Source organism: Cupressus sempervirens, chromosome 4 (assembly GCF_028749045.1).
Source record: "Cupressus sempervirens isolate cs-2001-9-10 chromosome 4, ASM2874904v1, whole genome shotgun sequence".
Classification (NCBI taxonomy): domain Eukaryota; kingdom Viridiplantae; phylum Streptophyta; class Pinopsida; order Cupressales; family Cupressaceae; genus Cupressus; species Cupressus sempervirens.
The window spans coordinates 837283599-837300863 of NC_143121.1; the positions used below are offsets into that span (position 1 = coordinate 837283599).

General features: G+C 32.1%; 2 pseudogenes; one reads left to right on the forward strand and one right to left on the reverse strand.

Moving 5' to 3' along the window:
• Positions 1-1570: 1570 nt before the first annotated feature.
• LOC149563995 (protein DMP3 pseudogene) lies at positions 1571-11791 on the reverse strand (annotated as a pseudogene).
• Positions 11792-12375: 584 nt separating this feature from the next.
• Positions 12376-14179, forward strand: LOC149563996 (nucleobase-ascorbate transporter 5-like; annotated as a pseudogene).
• The last annotated feature ends 3086 nt before the right edge of the window (positions 14180-17265 follow it).

Sequence of the window (17265 nt, forward strand, 5' to 3'; positions counted from 1 at the left end):
GAGAATTAAGATATTTTTTCGTTCATCCTCCATCATCCATTTTAGGGTTACGTTAGATTAGGTAGGATTCAATGAACCTACCCCTCATTTAATTTCATTCCCTTCTAGAAACTTCTCCTTCAATTATCTTTGAATTCTCCTCAAAATAGTTCATCTTGAATTCTGTGTCACTAGCACATCAATCGTATCTTCCATATGGTTCATGCAATCCAAGAAATCAAACTTGTCAACTTAGATTCATCAAATTCTTGATCTTTCTCATAATTTTGACACTCTACATTAGCTAGCTTCTAATGTTTGGCACATACTATGTTGCTCGACATCCACTGTCAAAACACTGAGCATGAACTAAAGTTTAATTGTGCTCAGCATCAACTAAACTTTACTCAACTTACACTATTTCACTTGGCTTACACTAAAATTGACTTTTCTTAGCTCCAACTAATTTTTTGCTCAGCTTGTACTAACTTTTATTGGCACCTACTGTCCACTCGGTCAAGCTTGGTAGACAAACTCCATTTAACTTGTTCTTCTAAACTTAATCAGTGTGTCCAACCTTTGCAACCTTAAGTAGATTATCAATGCACTATAATATCATTGTCTTAACTGAGTCTTGTACTCCTTTTCAGATCATAACTTAGTGTTTCCTCTAGTTGCTATTGTTACCTCATTTGATCAAATCCTCCTCATCAATCAAATAAATGATAGTACTAAAATCATATAAGAAATTGTTTTACAAGTAGCATGTTTGACATCAGTGACAAAACAATGATTGAAACACATTCATTATACTTATATCAATCTTTTTTCAACAATCTCCCTCTTTGGCATTGATGGCAAACCAAACTGACTAGACTTAACAAAATACAAAAATGAAAATGATTCCTTGTATTGAAATCTCTCCCTCTATCAGTAACTTACATCTTCTAAATAGGTTACCAAATTTTATTCTGATCAATAGACAATCAACTCATCCTTATGACTCCCTCTTGATCACTTCTTATATCTCCTTCAACATTATCTCCCTCATACTAGGTAGATGTAATTAGTAGGTAGACTTGTACACTTTCTCCTTCTGAGTAGATATTCTATAGTTCTCTATCTTCTAATATTTGGATTTCTCCCTCTATGATTTCCTAAACACAATACACTTTTCTTGACAACCAAACTATTTCTCCCTCTTTAACGATAATGCCAAAGACGTGCCATCTTCATGTGTAGATATGAATATTTTTAGTTTCTCCCTTGGTCACCTTTCTTATGACTGTTTTGAAGTTCCAATTCTTTGATTACTTTAGGCAGCTCCTAAAGTAAGATCCATTACATAAATGTATAACATATGTCAATCAACACACTAGTACATTTGACCCCATTTTTAGAACAAAATTTTTGACCATATATTAAAATGTTTTAGATTGGTCAAAATATGCAAGGAAAAATATCTTTTTTTTTTAAATCCATGCCTATGTTGGTCAAAATTTCAACCAACGCTAAGGTTTGGTCCAAATTTTGACCAATATAGGCTTCATCATGCTAAAATGAAAAAGGTCAATTTTTCCCTATTTCATTGTTATGTCGAAAAGATAACAAAGAGCACACTAGTGAAGAATCCAATCCCAATGAGAAGAGTCCTAAGAACCTACTTTGCATCCTCTCCTTCGTGATCCCAAAAACACTTGACCACATTCTTATTGAACATGGAAACCATAACGAAAACCAAGAGAGACATCAGTGCATGAACAAAATCCACAAGACGAAGCTTATATTGTGCACAATCAAGCACCACTCCTTCAACATGCTGGAATGTCCACAACCCCTTGGGAGTGGTCAATCCATAGTATATTTTCCCATCGAAGCCCTTTAAGTTGTCAATAAAAGGTGCCATGAAACATGCAAGCCCAAACCCAATAAGAAGCCATGCACTCATGTAGCACATCCGCTCATTGCATTCCCCATTGTTGGAGAAAATGGGGATGAGAACTTGAAAGGCGAGGAGGGTACTAATTGGAAGAAGGTTTGCTAGATTGGTAGAGTATGTAAAGGCTTTCTATGTCATTGTTCTTTTTAGGGCATTGCAATTTGACCATGCGCAGGAGCTACATGCTAGTTGAATACACAAGCACAAGTGCAAGAATCGAGAATTGTGGGTTTTGTGCCAACTCTCATGGCTTCAGAGCTTAAACTATTAGTGTTACGATAAACCACAGAAAAAATAAAAACTACATGCAAATATAACCAATAATAGAAAATAATAGATCACACAAAAATAAACACAAGGCACCAAGATTTAACATGGTTCACCAAATCCTTGGGCTACGTCCACCAAACTGCAAGTCCAATATTATTACAATCTAGTGATTACAACTTGATTACAATCAGTAATCCCTTATAGCTCAATATCGCCGCAAGAAGCAATTTTGCATCACAACATAATGAAAATACCTAACCCTAAACCCTTTTATAAAAGTATTTTATGTTGTTTTAGGGTTACAACATGTCGGCTGTATTTTATGCAGGCATGAATTCATACACAGGATTCCCCTGCTTCACTATGGTTTAATTCCACTCCTCTTTTGAAGCATCTTTTTTTAGGATGGCTATAGATATTGTGTTTCAAAGAGGCCTCGATCTTGCAGCTATGAGGAGCACATATGTTACCACTTACATATGAATGATAGTTAAAATTATTTGTCCTCAACAAGGCCTCTCAAAGGATGGCTACACAAAAGTTCTCAAGGTTTTTTCATATTGACACAAGGGCTAGGTAGATTTCTCAACCCAAATTTAATTTTCTTCAAACTAAAGCAATACAATTGGGATTATTTCAAACTTTTTTTGCATACTAACATCTTGGGCCCTCTATTCTTGTGGGATGATCAAAACCACCAGCTATTTTGTAAAGGGCATCTAGGTTCTCATCAACACAAATGGCATTAACAGTTGGCTAAGGAGACTATGAGTGAGTAGCACAGAAGATTAAGGCCATCCTCAACATCTTGTACACATTCTCTAGTTATTTTAATATCATGGTTTGCAATCTAACTACCTCTCTCTGTCTCTAGGGTTTATGGTTTCCTCGACTTATGGCTTCTTTTGTACTTATCACTTTTTTTTGCCATTGATTCAAGTTTGGGGTTTCCTGCATGTTTTTTTACATGAAATTGCATGTGTAGAGAATACTTATGGTTTTCAAAAAAATTATGTTTTTTTCATGTGCAAGAATAGGTGGCAAACCTACTATTACAAATCTAGAAAGTATAGGATCAAATGAATGATCTCTGAATTTTTTGGGAGAAAGTATAAGGTATATAGTGAGAAGGCATCCTATACCCAGGCATATGACATCTAGATTTCCTATACCCTCCAAAATAACTTCAAATTTAAATCCTATGTTAGTGATGAAATGTGGTTTCTATTTCCACTCATTACAATTTCATGTCTAATTTTTGTCTTTTTTATTATGTTATAAGTTTTCATTTGGCATAATTAGGCTCCTATCTTACATTAGTTTGTTGTATCTCCTCAAATAAAACTTATTCCAATTCATTATCATCAAAGGATCATTTAGTAACTTAGTGCTTAAGTCAGATTTGAGCCTATTGGACCACCATCCTTTTGATTGTACAATTGAAAAAAAAGTGGGTCACCTCTCCCTCCTCTTCTAATATTCCATCCTTCCATATTTCTCTTTAATTTACACCAAATAATATCAAATATTTTCAAATAGAAAAAAACTTGATGAGGCTATAGGCTTGATTGAAGTTCATGTTTCAGATAGATCATTCTTTAATATTGAGGAGTTTATTAATCCATGAAGGGTGTGAAACGAGTACACAAGTCTTTTTATTAGTTAAAAGGGTAAGATTTGTGTTATTATAAGAATAAATTGCATCCATTTTTACTCATGTTTTTCTTACTACTAAATATTATTTGGCTATGTTTAGAATATTGAGATCTCATTGAGCTAGTTATTAGAAATAGAAAACTAACAAGGAATACATATTTCTATTTTTTTTGAGTAATTCTTTTTTTCATGCTCCTCTACTTCCTTTTACTCTATCATGGATAGTTCAAGAGCATCATTTGTAATACCTTCATTTGAAAAATGTGATAGATTGACTAGACAATAAGCAAACATGTCAACTTGATGTATCTTCAAAGTCTCTTGCATTGATTCACAATTCAAGGGTAAAGGAAAGATGAAGAATAAACTTAAGATAAGAATTAATAGAACCTCCTACCTCTTCTCAAGATAATATTTACCTAAGAAGGAGAGTTTGAATTTGAAATCTAGCTATTTTTTAATAAGTTTGAGCATGCTGAAAATTATTATTTTAGGAAACAATTTGATGACATGAAGTAGCTTGTGAAGCAACATAATAATTATTTTCCATCTTTTTATTTAATATTTTAATTTTATTTATCATCTCCACAACCTTTTTTATCTAAACATACAAGTTTCGTAGGTATTGCAAATGAAGATGATAAGATGAAATCTCATGCACTTATTGCAACACATGTTAATAGGTAAAAGATACTAGGAGAGTGATAGGGTTTCAATAAAAGTTTTTGAATGGATAAACATGTTTTAGGTGATAATTATTTGGATTGTTTTGAGTTAAAATGAATTTTAAATGAGATTGAGTCTAGTAGATGAAAGGACTTTTTTTGTATTGAGAATTAATGCATGATGTGGAGGAATATCTAGGAAGGGTTTGTATGATGTTAAGAGTCAAAGGATTAGTGGTTGGGGCCTTGACTATTGGGTAAGGGATTATAATTTGAAATGCAACCATAGATAGTCTATGATAGTCAGTGAAGTCAATGAATGCAATCAGCACCTTAATTGAGTTCCTAGCATTGAGGATATAAAGGATAAGAGTCTATTTGATAGAAATAGGTGTCAAATAATTTATTTTAATAAAATATATTATGATTGTATTTATCAATAGGTATCTACTATTTATCATTCGAGAAGTTTAGGAAAGTAGGCGTTCAATGAGTTTAGGCACTTTCTCCACAATAATCATAGGTATCAAATTGTCGAAAAACATCTTTTCAATGAAACATGCATTTATTTGTTGTTGCATTAAAAATCTTTAGTTACCTGCTTCTAATCCAACTTCAAACTTTCATTCTTTCTAATACTCTATTTCAATATATAGTCATTGATGAATATTGAAGATCTGACCCAATGTAACCTATTAGCACTTCATTTCTTACAATGATGTTGGATAAAACTTTGGTTCCAACCACTATGATCACAATAACTTTGAACATAATGATCATAGCTTCAAACTATTATTACTACTTCCTTTTAAATAGCTATCTTATTTTCATTTCTTTACAAGAGTTGAATAAAATAGATCAACACTTGTAATTATGTGATCACTACTTTTAAACTTCTAATTATGTGATCACCTTTTTTCAACTTTTCTTTACAATACTGAATAGTCGAATGGTTCAAATTTTTTTATTTGCATCCTTCTATGAAAATTATAATCTTATGTTCAATGTAATGGCCTTGGTTAAATCTATTATCATTTCTTGTTCTATAGACTCTAATTCCCATTCTTCTAAACTAATTTGTTGCCACCTTTAGACTCATACAAATTGTTATGTATTTTTGTTTCTTTTACACAATTCTTGTACTTACTCTTACTGTCCTCAACCTGACCAAATATAGACCATTGATATTAATGGAAATCTCAAACAATGAATTCCTTTGACATTAACAATAGAAAACTCATTAATATGCATTTAACACAAATGACAAGATTTTCAACATAGAATATCATAAGGGGGAAAACAAGGCTTTTAAATGCCTATTTTGGAAGTATTGCACTGGTGTTCCAAGGTTAGAGGGTACAAATGGAACATCTAGGATCACATCTAAGATTTGTGAAGTGCTATGGCAAGTTACTTATGCAAGGGTGAGGGCTTATTTCCTTAACATACATGAAAGGGTATTGATTGTGGTCCAATTGAGGTAGAACAATATGATGTTGTGAGGAATCAAGAAATAATAAAGAATAATTTGGAGTTTTAATATTTATTTTTGTGTTCTTTCTCTCTTACATTTCTATTAATTATTTGAGAAATTTTGGCTACATCAGAACAATATGATGTTGTGAGGAATCAAGAAATGATGGATAGGAGAGCTTCTAATTTGTGCTCTCATGCTTCAACAATAGAGGCAACTATTGCAATCAAAGATAAAAAAAGAGTGTCGAAGGTGGATGTGTCTTCTAGAGAGGTTCATGTGACACTAAAATCTGTAGAAGCATATTATTCTTGCAAGTGACCACACATTTGCAACTCAAACCCCATTGGAAAGTTATTTGATGTGCAAGGTTAGGTAGTTGTTGATGTGATGATTACACTCTAATGTATTACCATTTAATGCTACTTGCTAACCTTTCTATAGAGTGATGGTTCAAAGTTTCAAACTATTAATAATGGGCCAACTGGATCACCTAGATATGATAAGATTTGCAGTACATTAATTAGATAAAATAAAGTTTGATTAGATCAATGAGTTGCACCTATGAAAAGAGTGTGGTCTATAAAAGGACACAATATTATTTTGGCTGGGTGGACAGATGATAGAATGTGTTAACTGTGTAATATCATGGAAAATGCAACAAGGTGCCTTCTATTTTGAAGGTAATAGATTGTTTAGACAAGAAAAAATGAAAAAGTATCTTCATAAATGATTCTGAGGTAAGGTAAATATCACTACAATCCAAGTTGCTACTAATGTCACCCCCATTTTTAAACAGATGTTGCCCCTATTTTTAGAGTAATAGGTATGTTGGTGCAAGATTTTTTAACACCATCTTTGTGTATATATTTAGAATGATGAACTCAAAAGATATTGGCAAGTTCCAATAGAATTTTAAATCTCATAGAAATGGATAGAAAAATATAGATGTTAATAAGTAACCATCACTGCACACAAGCTATTTATTAAAATTTTGGCCAAATGAAACTTCTCAAACTTGTTGATCTATGGTTTTTTTCTTACTTTATTCTTCTTGAGCATATTTGTGAAGGTGAAGGACCCTTGTGTTCCACATTACTTAGTGACACATTGGCAGCTTAGAGACATCTACATTGCTTACTGCAGTTGTGGTAAGAGGTATCAGATTTTGATGACTATTTTAAATTTTTTGGGCTGATGGCAAATTTGTTGTGGACTTTATTAAGCTCATATGTGATGTGATCAAGCTTGTGGTCTCAAACAAACTATCTTTGGGAGAAATTTATGAAGAAGAAGATTTCATGTGTGAAAGAGTTTGAAAAATAATAAATGTAAAAAATCTGTCTCTATATCCTTTATAGAAGAAAAGATACATGGAAGATGGAACAAACATAGCCCAACCCTTCATTGTATTACCTATGCCTTCAATACTAAATGGTATGATATACAAGTGACCAATAAGAGGGCTCCATATAATGATAGTGAGGTAATGAAAGGGCTTTGGGCTACAATAAAAAGACTTATGGCCAAGGAAAGGATTCTTCAATTATGAGGAGTCAATAGAATACATGTTCATGTGGGCGTGGTGATCTTTCTTTTGTAGAAACTTTAAATGATATGCACGCAAAGAAAAACCCTAAGAATAGTGGTGGAACCATGAATGTAAAACCATTGAATTGCAATCATTTGAATTTCATAATAAGATTTCTCTTACAAGTAATCAACTCTTTATCTTATGAGAAATTAGAGTATTAATGCTTTAATTTATTTATGTATTAAAAGAGAATCAATTAATGTTAGGGAAAGCAGAGAACTTGGTGTACATTCATAACTCACATTGCCTTATCTCTTATGTAGAACCAGGGCATGAGGAGGACCTTTGGACCAAATTTCACTTGATGGTGTGGTTTGCATCCATGGTGGATGAAGTAGTTGAATTAGAAGGCCTTAGTTATTTGTCCCCAATTCTAACAACAGAGGAACTTGTTTGAGATTGATGAGTATTTTGTGAGCATCATAGCTGAGGACCTGTATGGATGACAAACAGGTGTAAATGATAGATTTCTAAAACTTGTTTTTTGTTTTTGTATTAGCCTATCAAGCCATCAGCATTTTTGAATTTCAATATGTAATAATTACTCTTAGATATGTAGTCTGAATTCTTTGACTTGTTTAACTGTATTTAAACATTGAGGGTAATGTTAATTAGTTTTCTTGTTTTAAAAGTTCAATGTCATGATATTAAAAAATTTATAAATATATTTAAAAATTGTGTCCCCTATCTGTACTGGTACCAATTTATAAATTCATACATTATATTTAATAAAATCATACTCAGTTAGCTCCTGTCTAAAATTTAATCATCCGCTGGCCAATTTTTGTGGAAGGGATATACCTTAGTCTTTAGCTTTCACTAGAAGAGTTATCAGTCTATACTTACACTCTCAATATTGCAAAAATGATACAGGTCTGATATAAAAACTCTCTAACCGAAAATGAATAAAGAAAATACTTTTCGACAGGTGAAAGGAAAACTGATTTCTAAATGAATTTTCTAGTATACAAGAAAGTTAAACTCTCCTCCGATTTGCACTAATATATAGAACAACCTGATTTCTTAGTTTGAGGGATTTCTAATTGGAAGATAAAAATTTCAAGTTTAAAGTTTTGTGGTAGAGAGATCACACAATTTTTATAAATTAGATTGTTTGGAGTGTAATGAAAATATCATTATCTTGCTACATAAACTACATATATTTGGAGCTTTTTGTAATATTAATCTAATTTTCTAATTCAGATTTAGGGACAAGTTCAGGTAGATGAATATGATTCTCGGATTCATGTTTTGTTTTCTGATTATGATTCCTGCACGTGTGTCTACACACACACACACACACATTGTTGGATTTGTGTACCCAAGCCACAAATCGGATCAAAATTTGCAAATTGATATGTGTCAGATTTGCACAGCATGTCAATTTGACCCTTTCAGTCAATCTGGATCCATGGATCTAAACAGACCCATAGGGTCAAATTAGGACCTCAACAAATCTGGCATGGATCCACTTGTACCTTGGAGAATCTAACATGAATTCAAGTAGGCATTGGAGAATGTGGCACAAATCTGCACAAATCTCAAAGGACCCATGGGCCAAACTTGAAATAAGTATATTAATGTTTTGTTTTATAGATGAATAATTGAAAAATGTGTCTTTGATTTTAAGTTTGTACCTCTACCATAATTTATGTTGTACTTAATATTGGTGTAAGAAATTTGTTATAATCTTTGACCTTTATGTCTTTCAATCCAAGGGGTGAAGAGCAGGAGCTCAACTATATATATAGTGAATTCAAAAAGTACTTGAACTTTCAATAACATCTACAAGGTTATATTATCCATATCCCCCTAATAAGTACTAACAATTATTGGATTTTTACAAGGTTATATCAATTTTTTATATACACATATACAAGTCCAGAAAAATGGTTGTTGAGCATTACAACACATAGTAGTAATTTCTAGGAAGATTTTGAATTAAACATTGCTTTCAAAATATTTAGCATCTTATTTGAATAAGATTTCCACCGTGTTCTTCACTTTCTGGTACAAATCCCAAATCTCAAGAAAATCATAAAAAAAGTAGGACCTAATCCCAATTTTGTCTGCAAAATTGCTCTTTAATCCCAATTTGTCTTAAAATGATAAGAATAGTATTTTTTCTCTATTTTTAAGAATCAATATATTTTTAAAGTCCCAATATTTTCCTAATTAGTTGAATATATATGATCTTTTGGTTTGCCAAGTTAATCTCGAGAAAGTTTTATGCTACTATAGTATGAAGCATTCATGTGTATGTTTGGAAGAAGTTATTTATGATAAGAAAATGACTAATTCTTAAGAGGTTGAATGCTCTTAGGTTTGAGAAACCATTTTTTTGGTATTTGAAATAAATTATGGCTCCATGGATAGTATACTTGACTATAGCTATTTCTTTTTGGAATTATATTTGCATATGAAACATTCACTTAGGGATACTCAACTCTTTGTTAATTGGTTTTTGTGGCTACATGTAGGTAAGTGTATTAGCTAGTGCAACCTATAACAGTCAGACTTGGGACATTGAAAGTTCTATAGTTGCAATGAGAGACAATTGGAGGGAAGAAGTCTCACTTGGGGCTCCTTTGTGTAAGAGTAATAATGTGCCTCTATTTCTTTTCAACAATTTCCATTATTTGTTGTGCGAGATACAACTCTACTCTTAAATCTTCACTCGTCAGAGAAACACAGTCTTTGGTATGGTTTTGATAGGAAGGTAAATACTTAACCTATCGGTAGAGTTATATTCTAGCTAGAAATATGTTTGTAGACATCACTATGGCCCTGTCACCTTTAAGTTTACTATGTTCCTTTGTCACAAAATTGATATTTTGGTCTTATGATCAATTTCTTTTTAAATGAGCTTGAGATTGGTAATTCCAACTCAAGTGAACAGGGATTTTATCTAGCTTCAATATAGATGTCAATGAATTAGGTTCTTGATCCTAAGTATGTGCTATGAAAAATACCAAAACAACAATGAAGAAATTTGCAAGTTATCAACATGATTCACTTTCCCCATACCAATTTTTTGTAGCTAATCATACTAATAGGGGTGATAAGCACATACAATGCAATAGTATAATGATTAAAATCTGAAGGGCAATTAAAATCTCCTACCTATTTTGTTCATTGACATTTTGATAAAGGACTTTCCCAAATGTTTAGCTATTTTAAGTGTAAGAATTGGTAAAGTTGTATTACATCATGAAACTTTGAATAATCATATAGTAATTTTATTTTAAAAGATAACATGTTTTATGTCTCTTTAGTAGGTATTTTACACATCATTTAGTGTTAATTAACCTCACACATAAACTATAGTTGATCCTTTTGTTCATTGGGAAAGCCTGACAATATTAGTGCATGAAGTTCCTTCACATTCTTGTACATTACAGATGGAACTTGGAAACTTAACAAGCATTTGTTTGCTCATTTTTTGGTGCTAATTTTTTATTGTCGATGTGCAAAATGTACAACACATACTCCTAAAAAGTTGTAAAATTTACAGATCCTTTTGATCTGTTATTAACACCAAAGTTCCAATTTAGTATACAAATGAACTTGTAATTTTGAAGTTCTTTAAGAATGTTATTTTTGCAAGAATCCCTTAAACATGATCATCATTGTTTTACATCCATAAACATTCATGTTATTTTACAACTCTCTTCCTTTAAAAACTTCTCAATTTTTGAATGTAAATACAAACAAGGTATGAGAAAAGGCAATCTTGCTTGTCTGAAGAACTGGCATTTCTTTCCCCTAGTGATCCATAGTTATAGATAATTTTATCATTTAATTTTCCATAAAATGTTTCTCTAGCATTCTCAAAACTCTAGAGGAATATCTATGTCCTTAAGAGTCATCCAAAGTATATGTTTAATAGCACTTCAAGCCTAGAAAGCAACCGAGGAATTGATAAATTGTAAGTTTTATTTTGAATTAGGCTCCTCCTTAACTCGATCGGCTTAGTACTCATTTAAGGTGCTAATTTTCTTTTCTATATTTACACCATAAGTTTCTAATGTCTGATTATCAAAATGTTCTTATTTGTGTCAAAGTTTAGAGATGGAATTACTACATTTTAGGGAATGTTGTGTAACTTCCCATTTAAATAGAAAGTTGATAAATGTTTACTATTTCTATTGGCTAGACTTGGAAATATATGTATAGTAAATCAAGTTTTACTTGAGATCTTCGTGATCCTCCATTTCTTTAAGTTTATTTGAATCTTACAAACAAGAAGACAATATTGAGAAACCATGTTGAATTGCATGATTTTATTTATGTTAACACTTCCATATGTTGAAAATGTTAACACTTCCATAATTTTATTTGTAGGTGGCTAAATGCATAGAGATAGGACTTCCACAAATTATCGCATTGGTCTTTTTTTCACAAGTAAAACCATCAAAATTTTGAATGAGACTATTAAATATGTTAGTTTATCATTTTTTAATTTTGAACTAGTAGCTTCTAGTTTAAAAACTCACACATATAAACCAAGAGCTACTAATTCAAATGATTAAATATATTATTTTAAAATTTGCAAAATGAGCATTTATTTTGGTTGGGTTCTTGAAAACATTCTTACCTCTTCAGGAGATTGGGTCTTTAGGTTCAAATTTAAAGATTTATAGGGTTGATTTTATGCTTCTAGTATTGAGAGTATACATGGTGTTTTAACCTTGTACTTGGGTCTACAGATAATTTTTTGCAATTGGAAAAAAGTATGGTATTTGCTTGAGGTATAGTAGCACAATAACTGATTGAATCCCTTTTCTGTCATTTTAGTATGCTTGACATATCAAGCCTAGAAAGAAACCTATTTTTTGAGCACTTTGCTATCATCATTGTTGTTGCAATTATTTGGATTTATGCTTATTTTCTCATAGTAGGTGGAGCATACAAGCATAGCCCTCAAAAAACCCAACTTCATTGCAAGACAGACAGTTCTAGATTGGTTACACATGCCCCATGGTATAGACTACTTACAAATTTCTAATGTTAAATCACATTTTTGAAAATAGTTTTCACTCATTCTTGTTATTCTGCAGGATAAGGATTCCCTATCCATTCCAATGGGGAGCACCCATATTTGATGTAAGACAAGAATTTGCAATGATGGTTGCTGATTTTGTCTCACTCGTTGAGGTTAGCTTGTCAAATTCCAAATTCTAGTCTTCATATTTAATTGTTTTTGTAGTTTTTGACTACTTTGTTAATTATCCATATGTTGCAAAGTGTATTATTGTTGTGCTTTGAATTGGTAGTCTAGTGGTGAATTTTAGGTTGTGTCAAGGTACGCAAGTGCCATAGCTCCTCCTCCATCTATCCTAAGCTGCGGTATAGGTTGGTAGGTGAGGAGTGGAGTTTTTTCTTTTTTACTTCTCTCATTCCTCTTTTCCTTGTGTCTCGACATTAGCATTATTAGAGGAGGGTTAGGAAGGAGATCTAATAGGTATTTTAGCAAGGAATTGGAATCTTGTTGGATGGGATGTTTGGAACTCTAAATGGGTCCACTGTATCAGTGTAAGAAGCTTGACACTTTTAAATGCTCCTTGGCCCTCATGAATAAGGACTAATTCAAAACTCTAAATTGTGTGTTTTCTACATGCAATGAGAATGCTAGTCTTTTGGCATTGACACGAGTTGGAAGTCGTAGGGTGATATAGATAGTAGTAGGATTTATGATATTCTTCTCTATTCTTAGTGATAATCATCTTCAGCTAGGCTCTCTATTCTCTATAGTATTTGGATATTATATTTTAAACCTAATAATTTACAGAGCTTATTTTGCACTTTTTTCATTCTAGGAAAATTTGGAGCAATCTTTACCTCCATTCCAATATCTATTGTTGCTTCTTTATATTGTCTTTTCTTTGCTTATGTTGGTATGCATGAGTAACAAATATTTCCATTATGCTACAATGTCAGTCAAGTTTCAACTATTTAATCATTTCACTATCTTGGTTTTTGCAATTTATGAGAAAGCCTTGGATAACCTTATGATTAGTTTGCACAAATTAATACTTGTAGTCAAAAAAATGGTAACTCCATGTTGTTTTCTAAGTTTTTGTGATTTTGATGAGCAGTTGTTGGAGGACTTAGCTTTCTCCAATATTGTAGTCTAAATAGTTTTAGGACAATTTTTATCCTACATTTCTCTTTATTTTTGGGCTTATCTGTACCTCAGTATTTCAATGAGTTCACAGTTGCTTCTGGGCATGGTCCAGTCCACACTAGATCCTGATGATTAGGATTTCTATTCCTCTTTTCGAGGAGCTAGAGAAAGTTGATATCACATTTATTTTGGTGACATTGAGTTGAACTATGACATTTTGGAACTAAATTGTTTTTTTAACTGGATTACCTTGCAGTTCAACAACATTTTGAATGTGATTTTCTCATCACCGATAATAGCTGCTAGATTTGTAGCAATAGTATTGGATAGCACTTTGCATGTACATGAGAGTTCAACAAGGAAATACTGGGGTTGGCATTGGTGGGAGAAGTCGTGTAAATTCAAAACTGACCCTAGAAGTGAGGAATTTTATGCTCTTCCTTTTAGACTAAATAAGTTTTTCCCATCTATCTGAAGAATCAACTCTATTAAGTTAAGGTTGGGAATACCTCTATTATGGGTAGGCAGGCAAATAATAATTTTGTATTCATTGGATATAATTTCATAGTAAGAAAGCCTTAGGTGTTAATATTTTACTACTTTTCCCCATATAGGGAAAAATTTTGAGAACTACCTTAAATAAGTCTATGCCCTAGTCAACAATCATTTAGATCTTTTTGATGGCATGTGCTTCATACACAACAAAATAGAGTTGTGAATAGATAGGATGCTTTACATAGTATTTTTAGATGTCATCTTGATTCAAAACTCTCAAGATGCACGTGTTGTGCACAACTGGCTTAATTTGGAAAGTGTAATTATAAAGCTACAACGAAAAATCTTTAATTGTTCATGCTTTTGATAGAATTGAACCAATGAGCATTTATTTTGGAACCCTCCTGAAAGAGGGATCAATTCAATTTTTTGACTCTCTCCTTTTCTTAGATAGAGAAGTGCAGTAAAAACTATTGTATTTTTTACTAGAAAGTAAAAACTGTGACAACTTTAACTTATTTTTAATATTTACCTACTTTTTGTTCAAAATGATAATCTTTGCAATATTCTTGGCTATTGGAATGGTACTAAACATTTTTTTAGATCGAGTAGTGATAAATTTACTTGTAGTGTAGTCTTTTCTTCTAGAATCCATTCATGGAAAGAGTGATTGTTTTTTCAAAAATTGATTTTGGCTTACAGATGAGGGAGCTGGTTTGAATATATTACTATTAAGGTCCTAAAGTTGTATTGGTTGCTTGTGAGTTTATCATTTGTGAATGCATGTTATAACTACTTTAGTGGTGCAAAGGTAATTGTATAAAATAGTTCATGGCTTGCAAAGAGACCACATTTCTTTGAGACATTCTATAAAATAGTTCACATGCCTTACCTATGATTTGATATTTTTCATGCATCCTACACTCTCTCATCCTGATGATGGATTACAGAGAGTGACCTGAAATGATGATGCTGAAAAACTCACACAATCAAATCCAAAATGAACTTGCATTACAAATGGATTGTGGAAATCTAAAATTGTTAATTTTGCATGCATGTCTACTAGGACAATCACAACTTAAACATATATATAATAGATTTGATGAGATTATATATATGTTTAAGTTGTGATTGTCCTGGTAGACATGCATGCAAAATTAACAATATCAGATTCCACAATCCATTTGTAATGGAAGTTCATTTTGGATTTGATTGTGTGAATTTTTTAGCATCATCATTTCATATCACTCTCTATAATCCATCATCAAGATGAGAGAGTGCAGGATGCATGTAAAATGTCAAATCATAGGTAAGCCATGTGAACTTTTTTATAGAATGCCTCAAAAAACAAATTGACCAATGCGTAGAAGTTTTCAACCAAGTATTGGTCAAAATTTTGACCAAAGCCCTAGTACAATTTCTACCAAACCTTGGTTGAAATTTTGACCAATGCCTAGAATTTTTCCACAAAGCATTGGCCAAAATTTTGACCAATGCCTGTAGTTTTCGATCAAGCATTGGTCAAAATTTTGACCAATGCCTAGTAGAAATTACACCAGGGCTTTGGAAATTTTTTGACCAATAGATTGGTTGAAATTTTGACCAAAAAGTAATTTGGTCAAAATTTTGATGAGAAAAACTTTGACCAATTGGTTGGTCCAAATTTTGACCAACCTGGGTCAAAATTTCAACCAATATTGGTCAAAAATGAGGTCAAATGTACTAATGGCTTGTTTGATGCAAGGCACACCTCATGCTTCTTAGATATCCTTTGATAGGGGTATCACCCCTAGTTTACCTCTTAGATACTCTTGAGAATCCTTAAGTAATTCTTTTGTGAAGATATCAACAATTTTTTTTTTGGTGTTGACATATTCCATCTTCACCTCTTTATCTTGAACCTATTCTCTTAAGTAATGATACTTGATTGCAATGTTCTTAGTCTTTGTATGCATCACAAGATTCTTTGATATATTTATAGCACTTGTATTATCACAATAAAGTATCATAGGTTCAATGATTTCCTCCTTCATACCTTTGAGTATTTGTTTGATCCATACAATATTTATACAATTTACTGTAGTAGCAACATATTCAGCTTCAACAGTAGATTGAGAAATGTAGTTTTGTTTCTTGTTAGTCCATGTAACCATCTGTTTGCCTAAAAAATGCTCCTCTATTGGTGCTCTTTCTGTCACCAATATTTCCAGCCCAATCAGAATCGGTATAGGCTCTCAATTCAAATTTTTCATTTTTGTTGTAGTATAGATCATACTCCTTCGTTCCTTTTAGATATCTCATTATTCCTTTTACTGCCATCAAGTGATTCTCCCTAGGATTAGTGGAGAATCTTACAACTATCCCTATAGATAATACAATATCATATCTGCTATGTACTACATATTTTAATTTACCAATCATAGACCTGTATAATGTTTGATTCACCTCAGTTGAATCATCATTCTTTGACAATTTATGTCCTATCACCATAGGTGTAGTTACTGGCTTGGAATCTTCCAATCCAAAAAAAATCAGTATCTCCTTAACATACTTTGATTGAGTGATGTATATACCATATTTCATCTAATGTACTTGCAAACCCACAAATAACTTGATCTCTCCAAACATAGACATCTCAATATGTTTCTTCATTTCATTTGCAAAAGATTTATATAAAGTATCTTGACATCCAAATATGATATCATCAACACAATGTTCAGATAACAAAATACCTTTGCCTTTCTTTGTCTTCAAGTATAGATTTTTGTTATCATTAGTCCTCTCAAATCCAATCTTCACAAGATAATTATGAATTCTCTCATACCATGTCGTTGGTGCTTGCTTCAAACCACATAAAGCTTTGTGTAGTCTACATACCATATTTTTGTTGTTAGCATCAACAAATCATTTTGGTTTTTCTATATAAACCTCTTCCTCCAATATACCATTCAGAAATGTAGAGTTAACATCCATTTGATAAATTTTGAAACCTTTGTATGTAGAGTAAGCAAGCAAAGTTATTACTCCTTCAAGTCTTGCAACAAGAGCAAATGTCTCTCCATAATC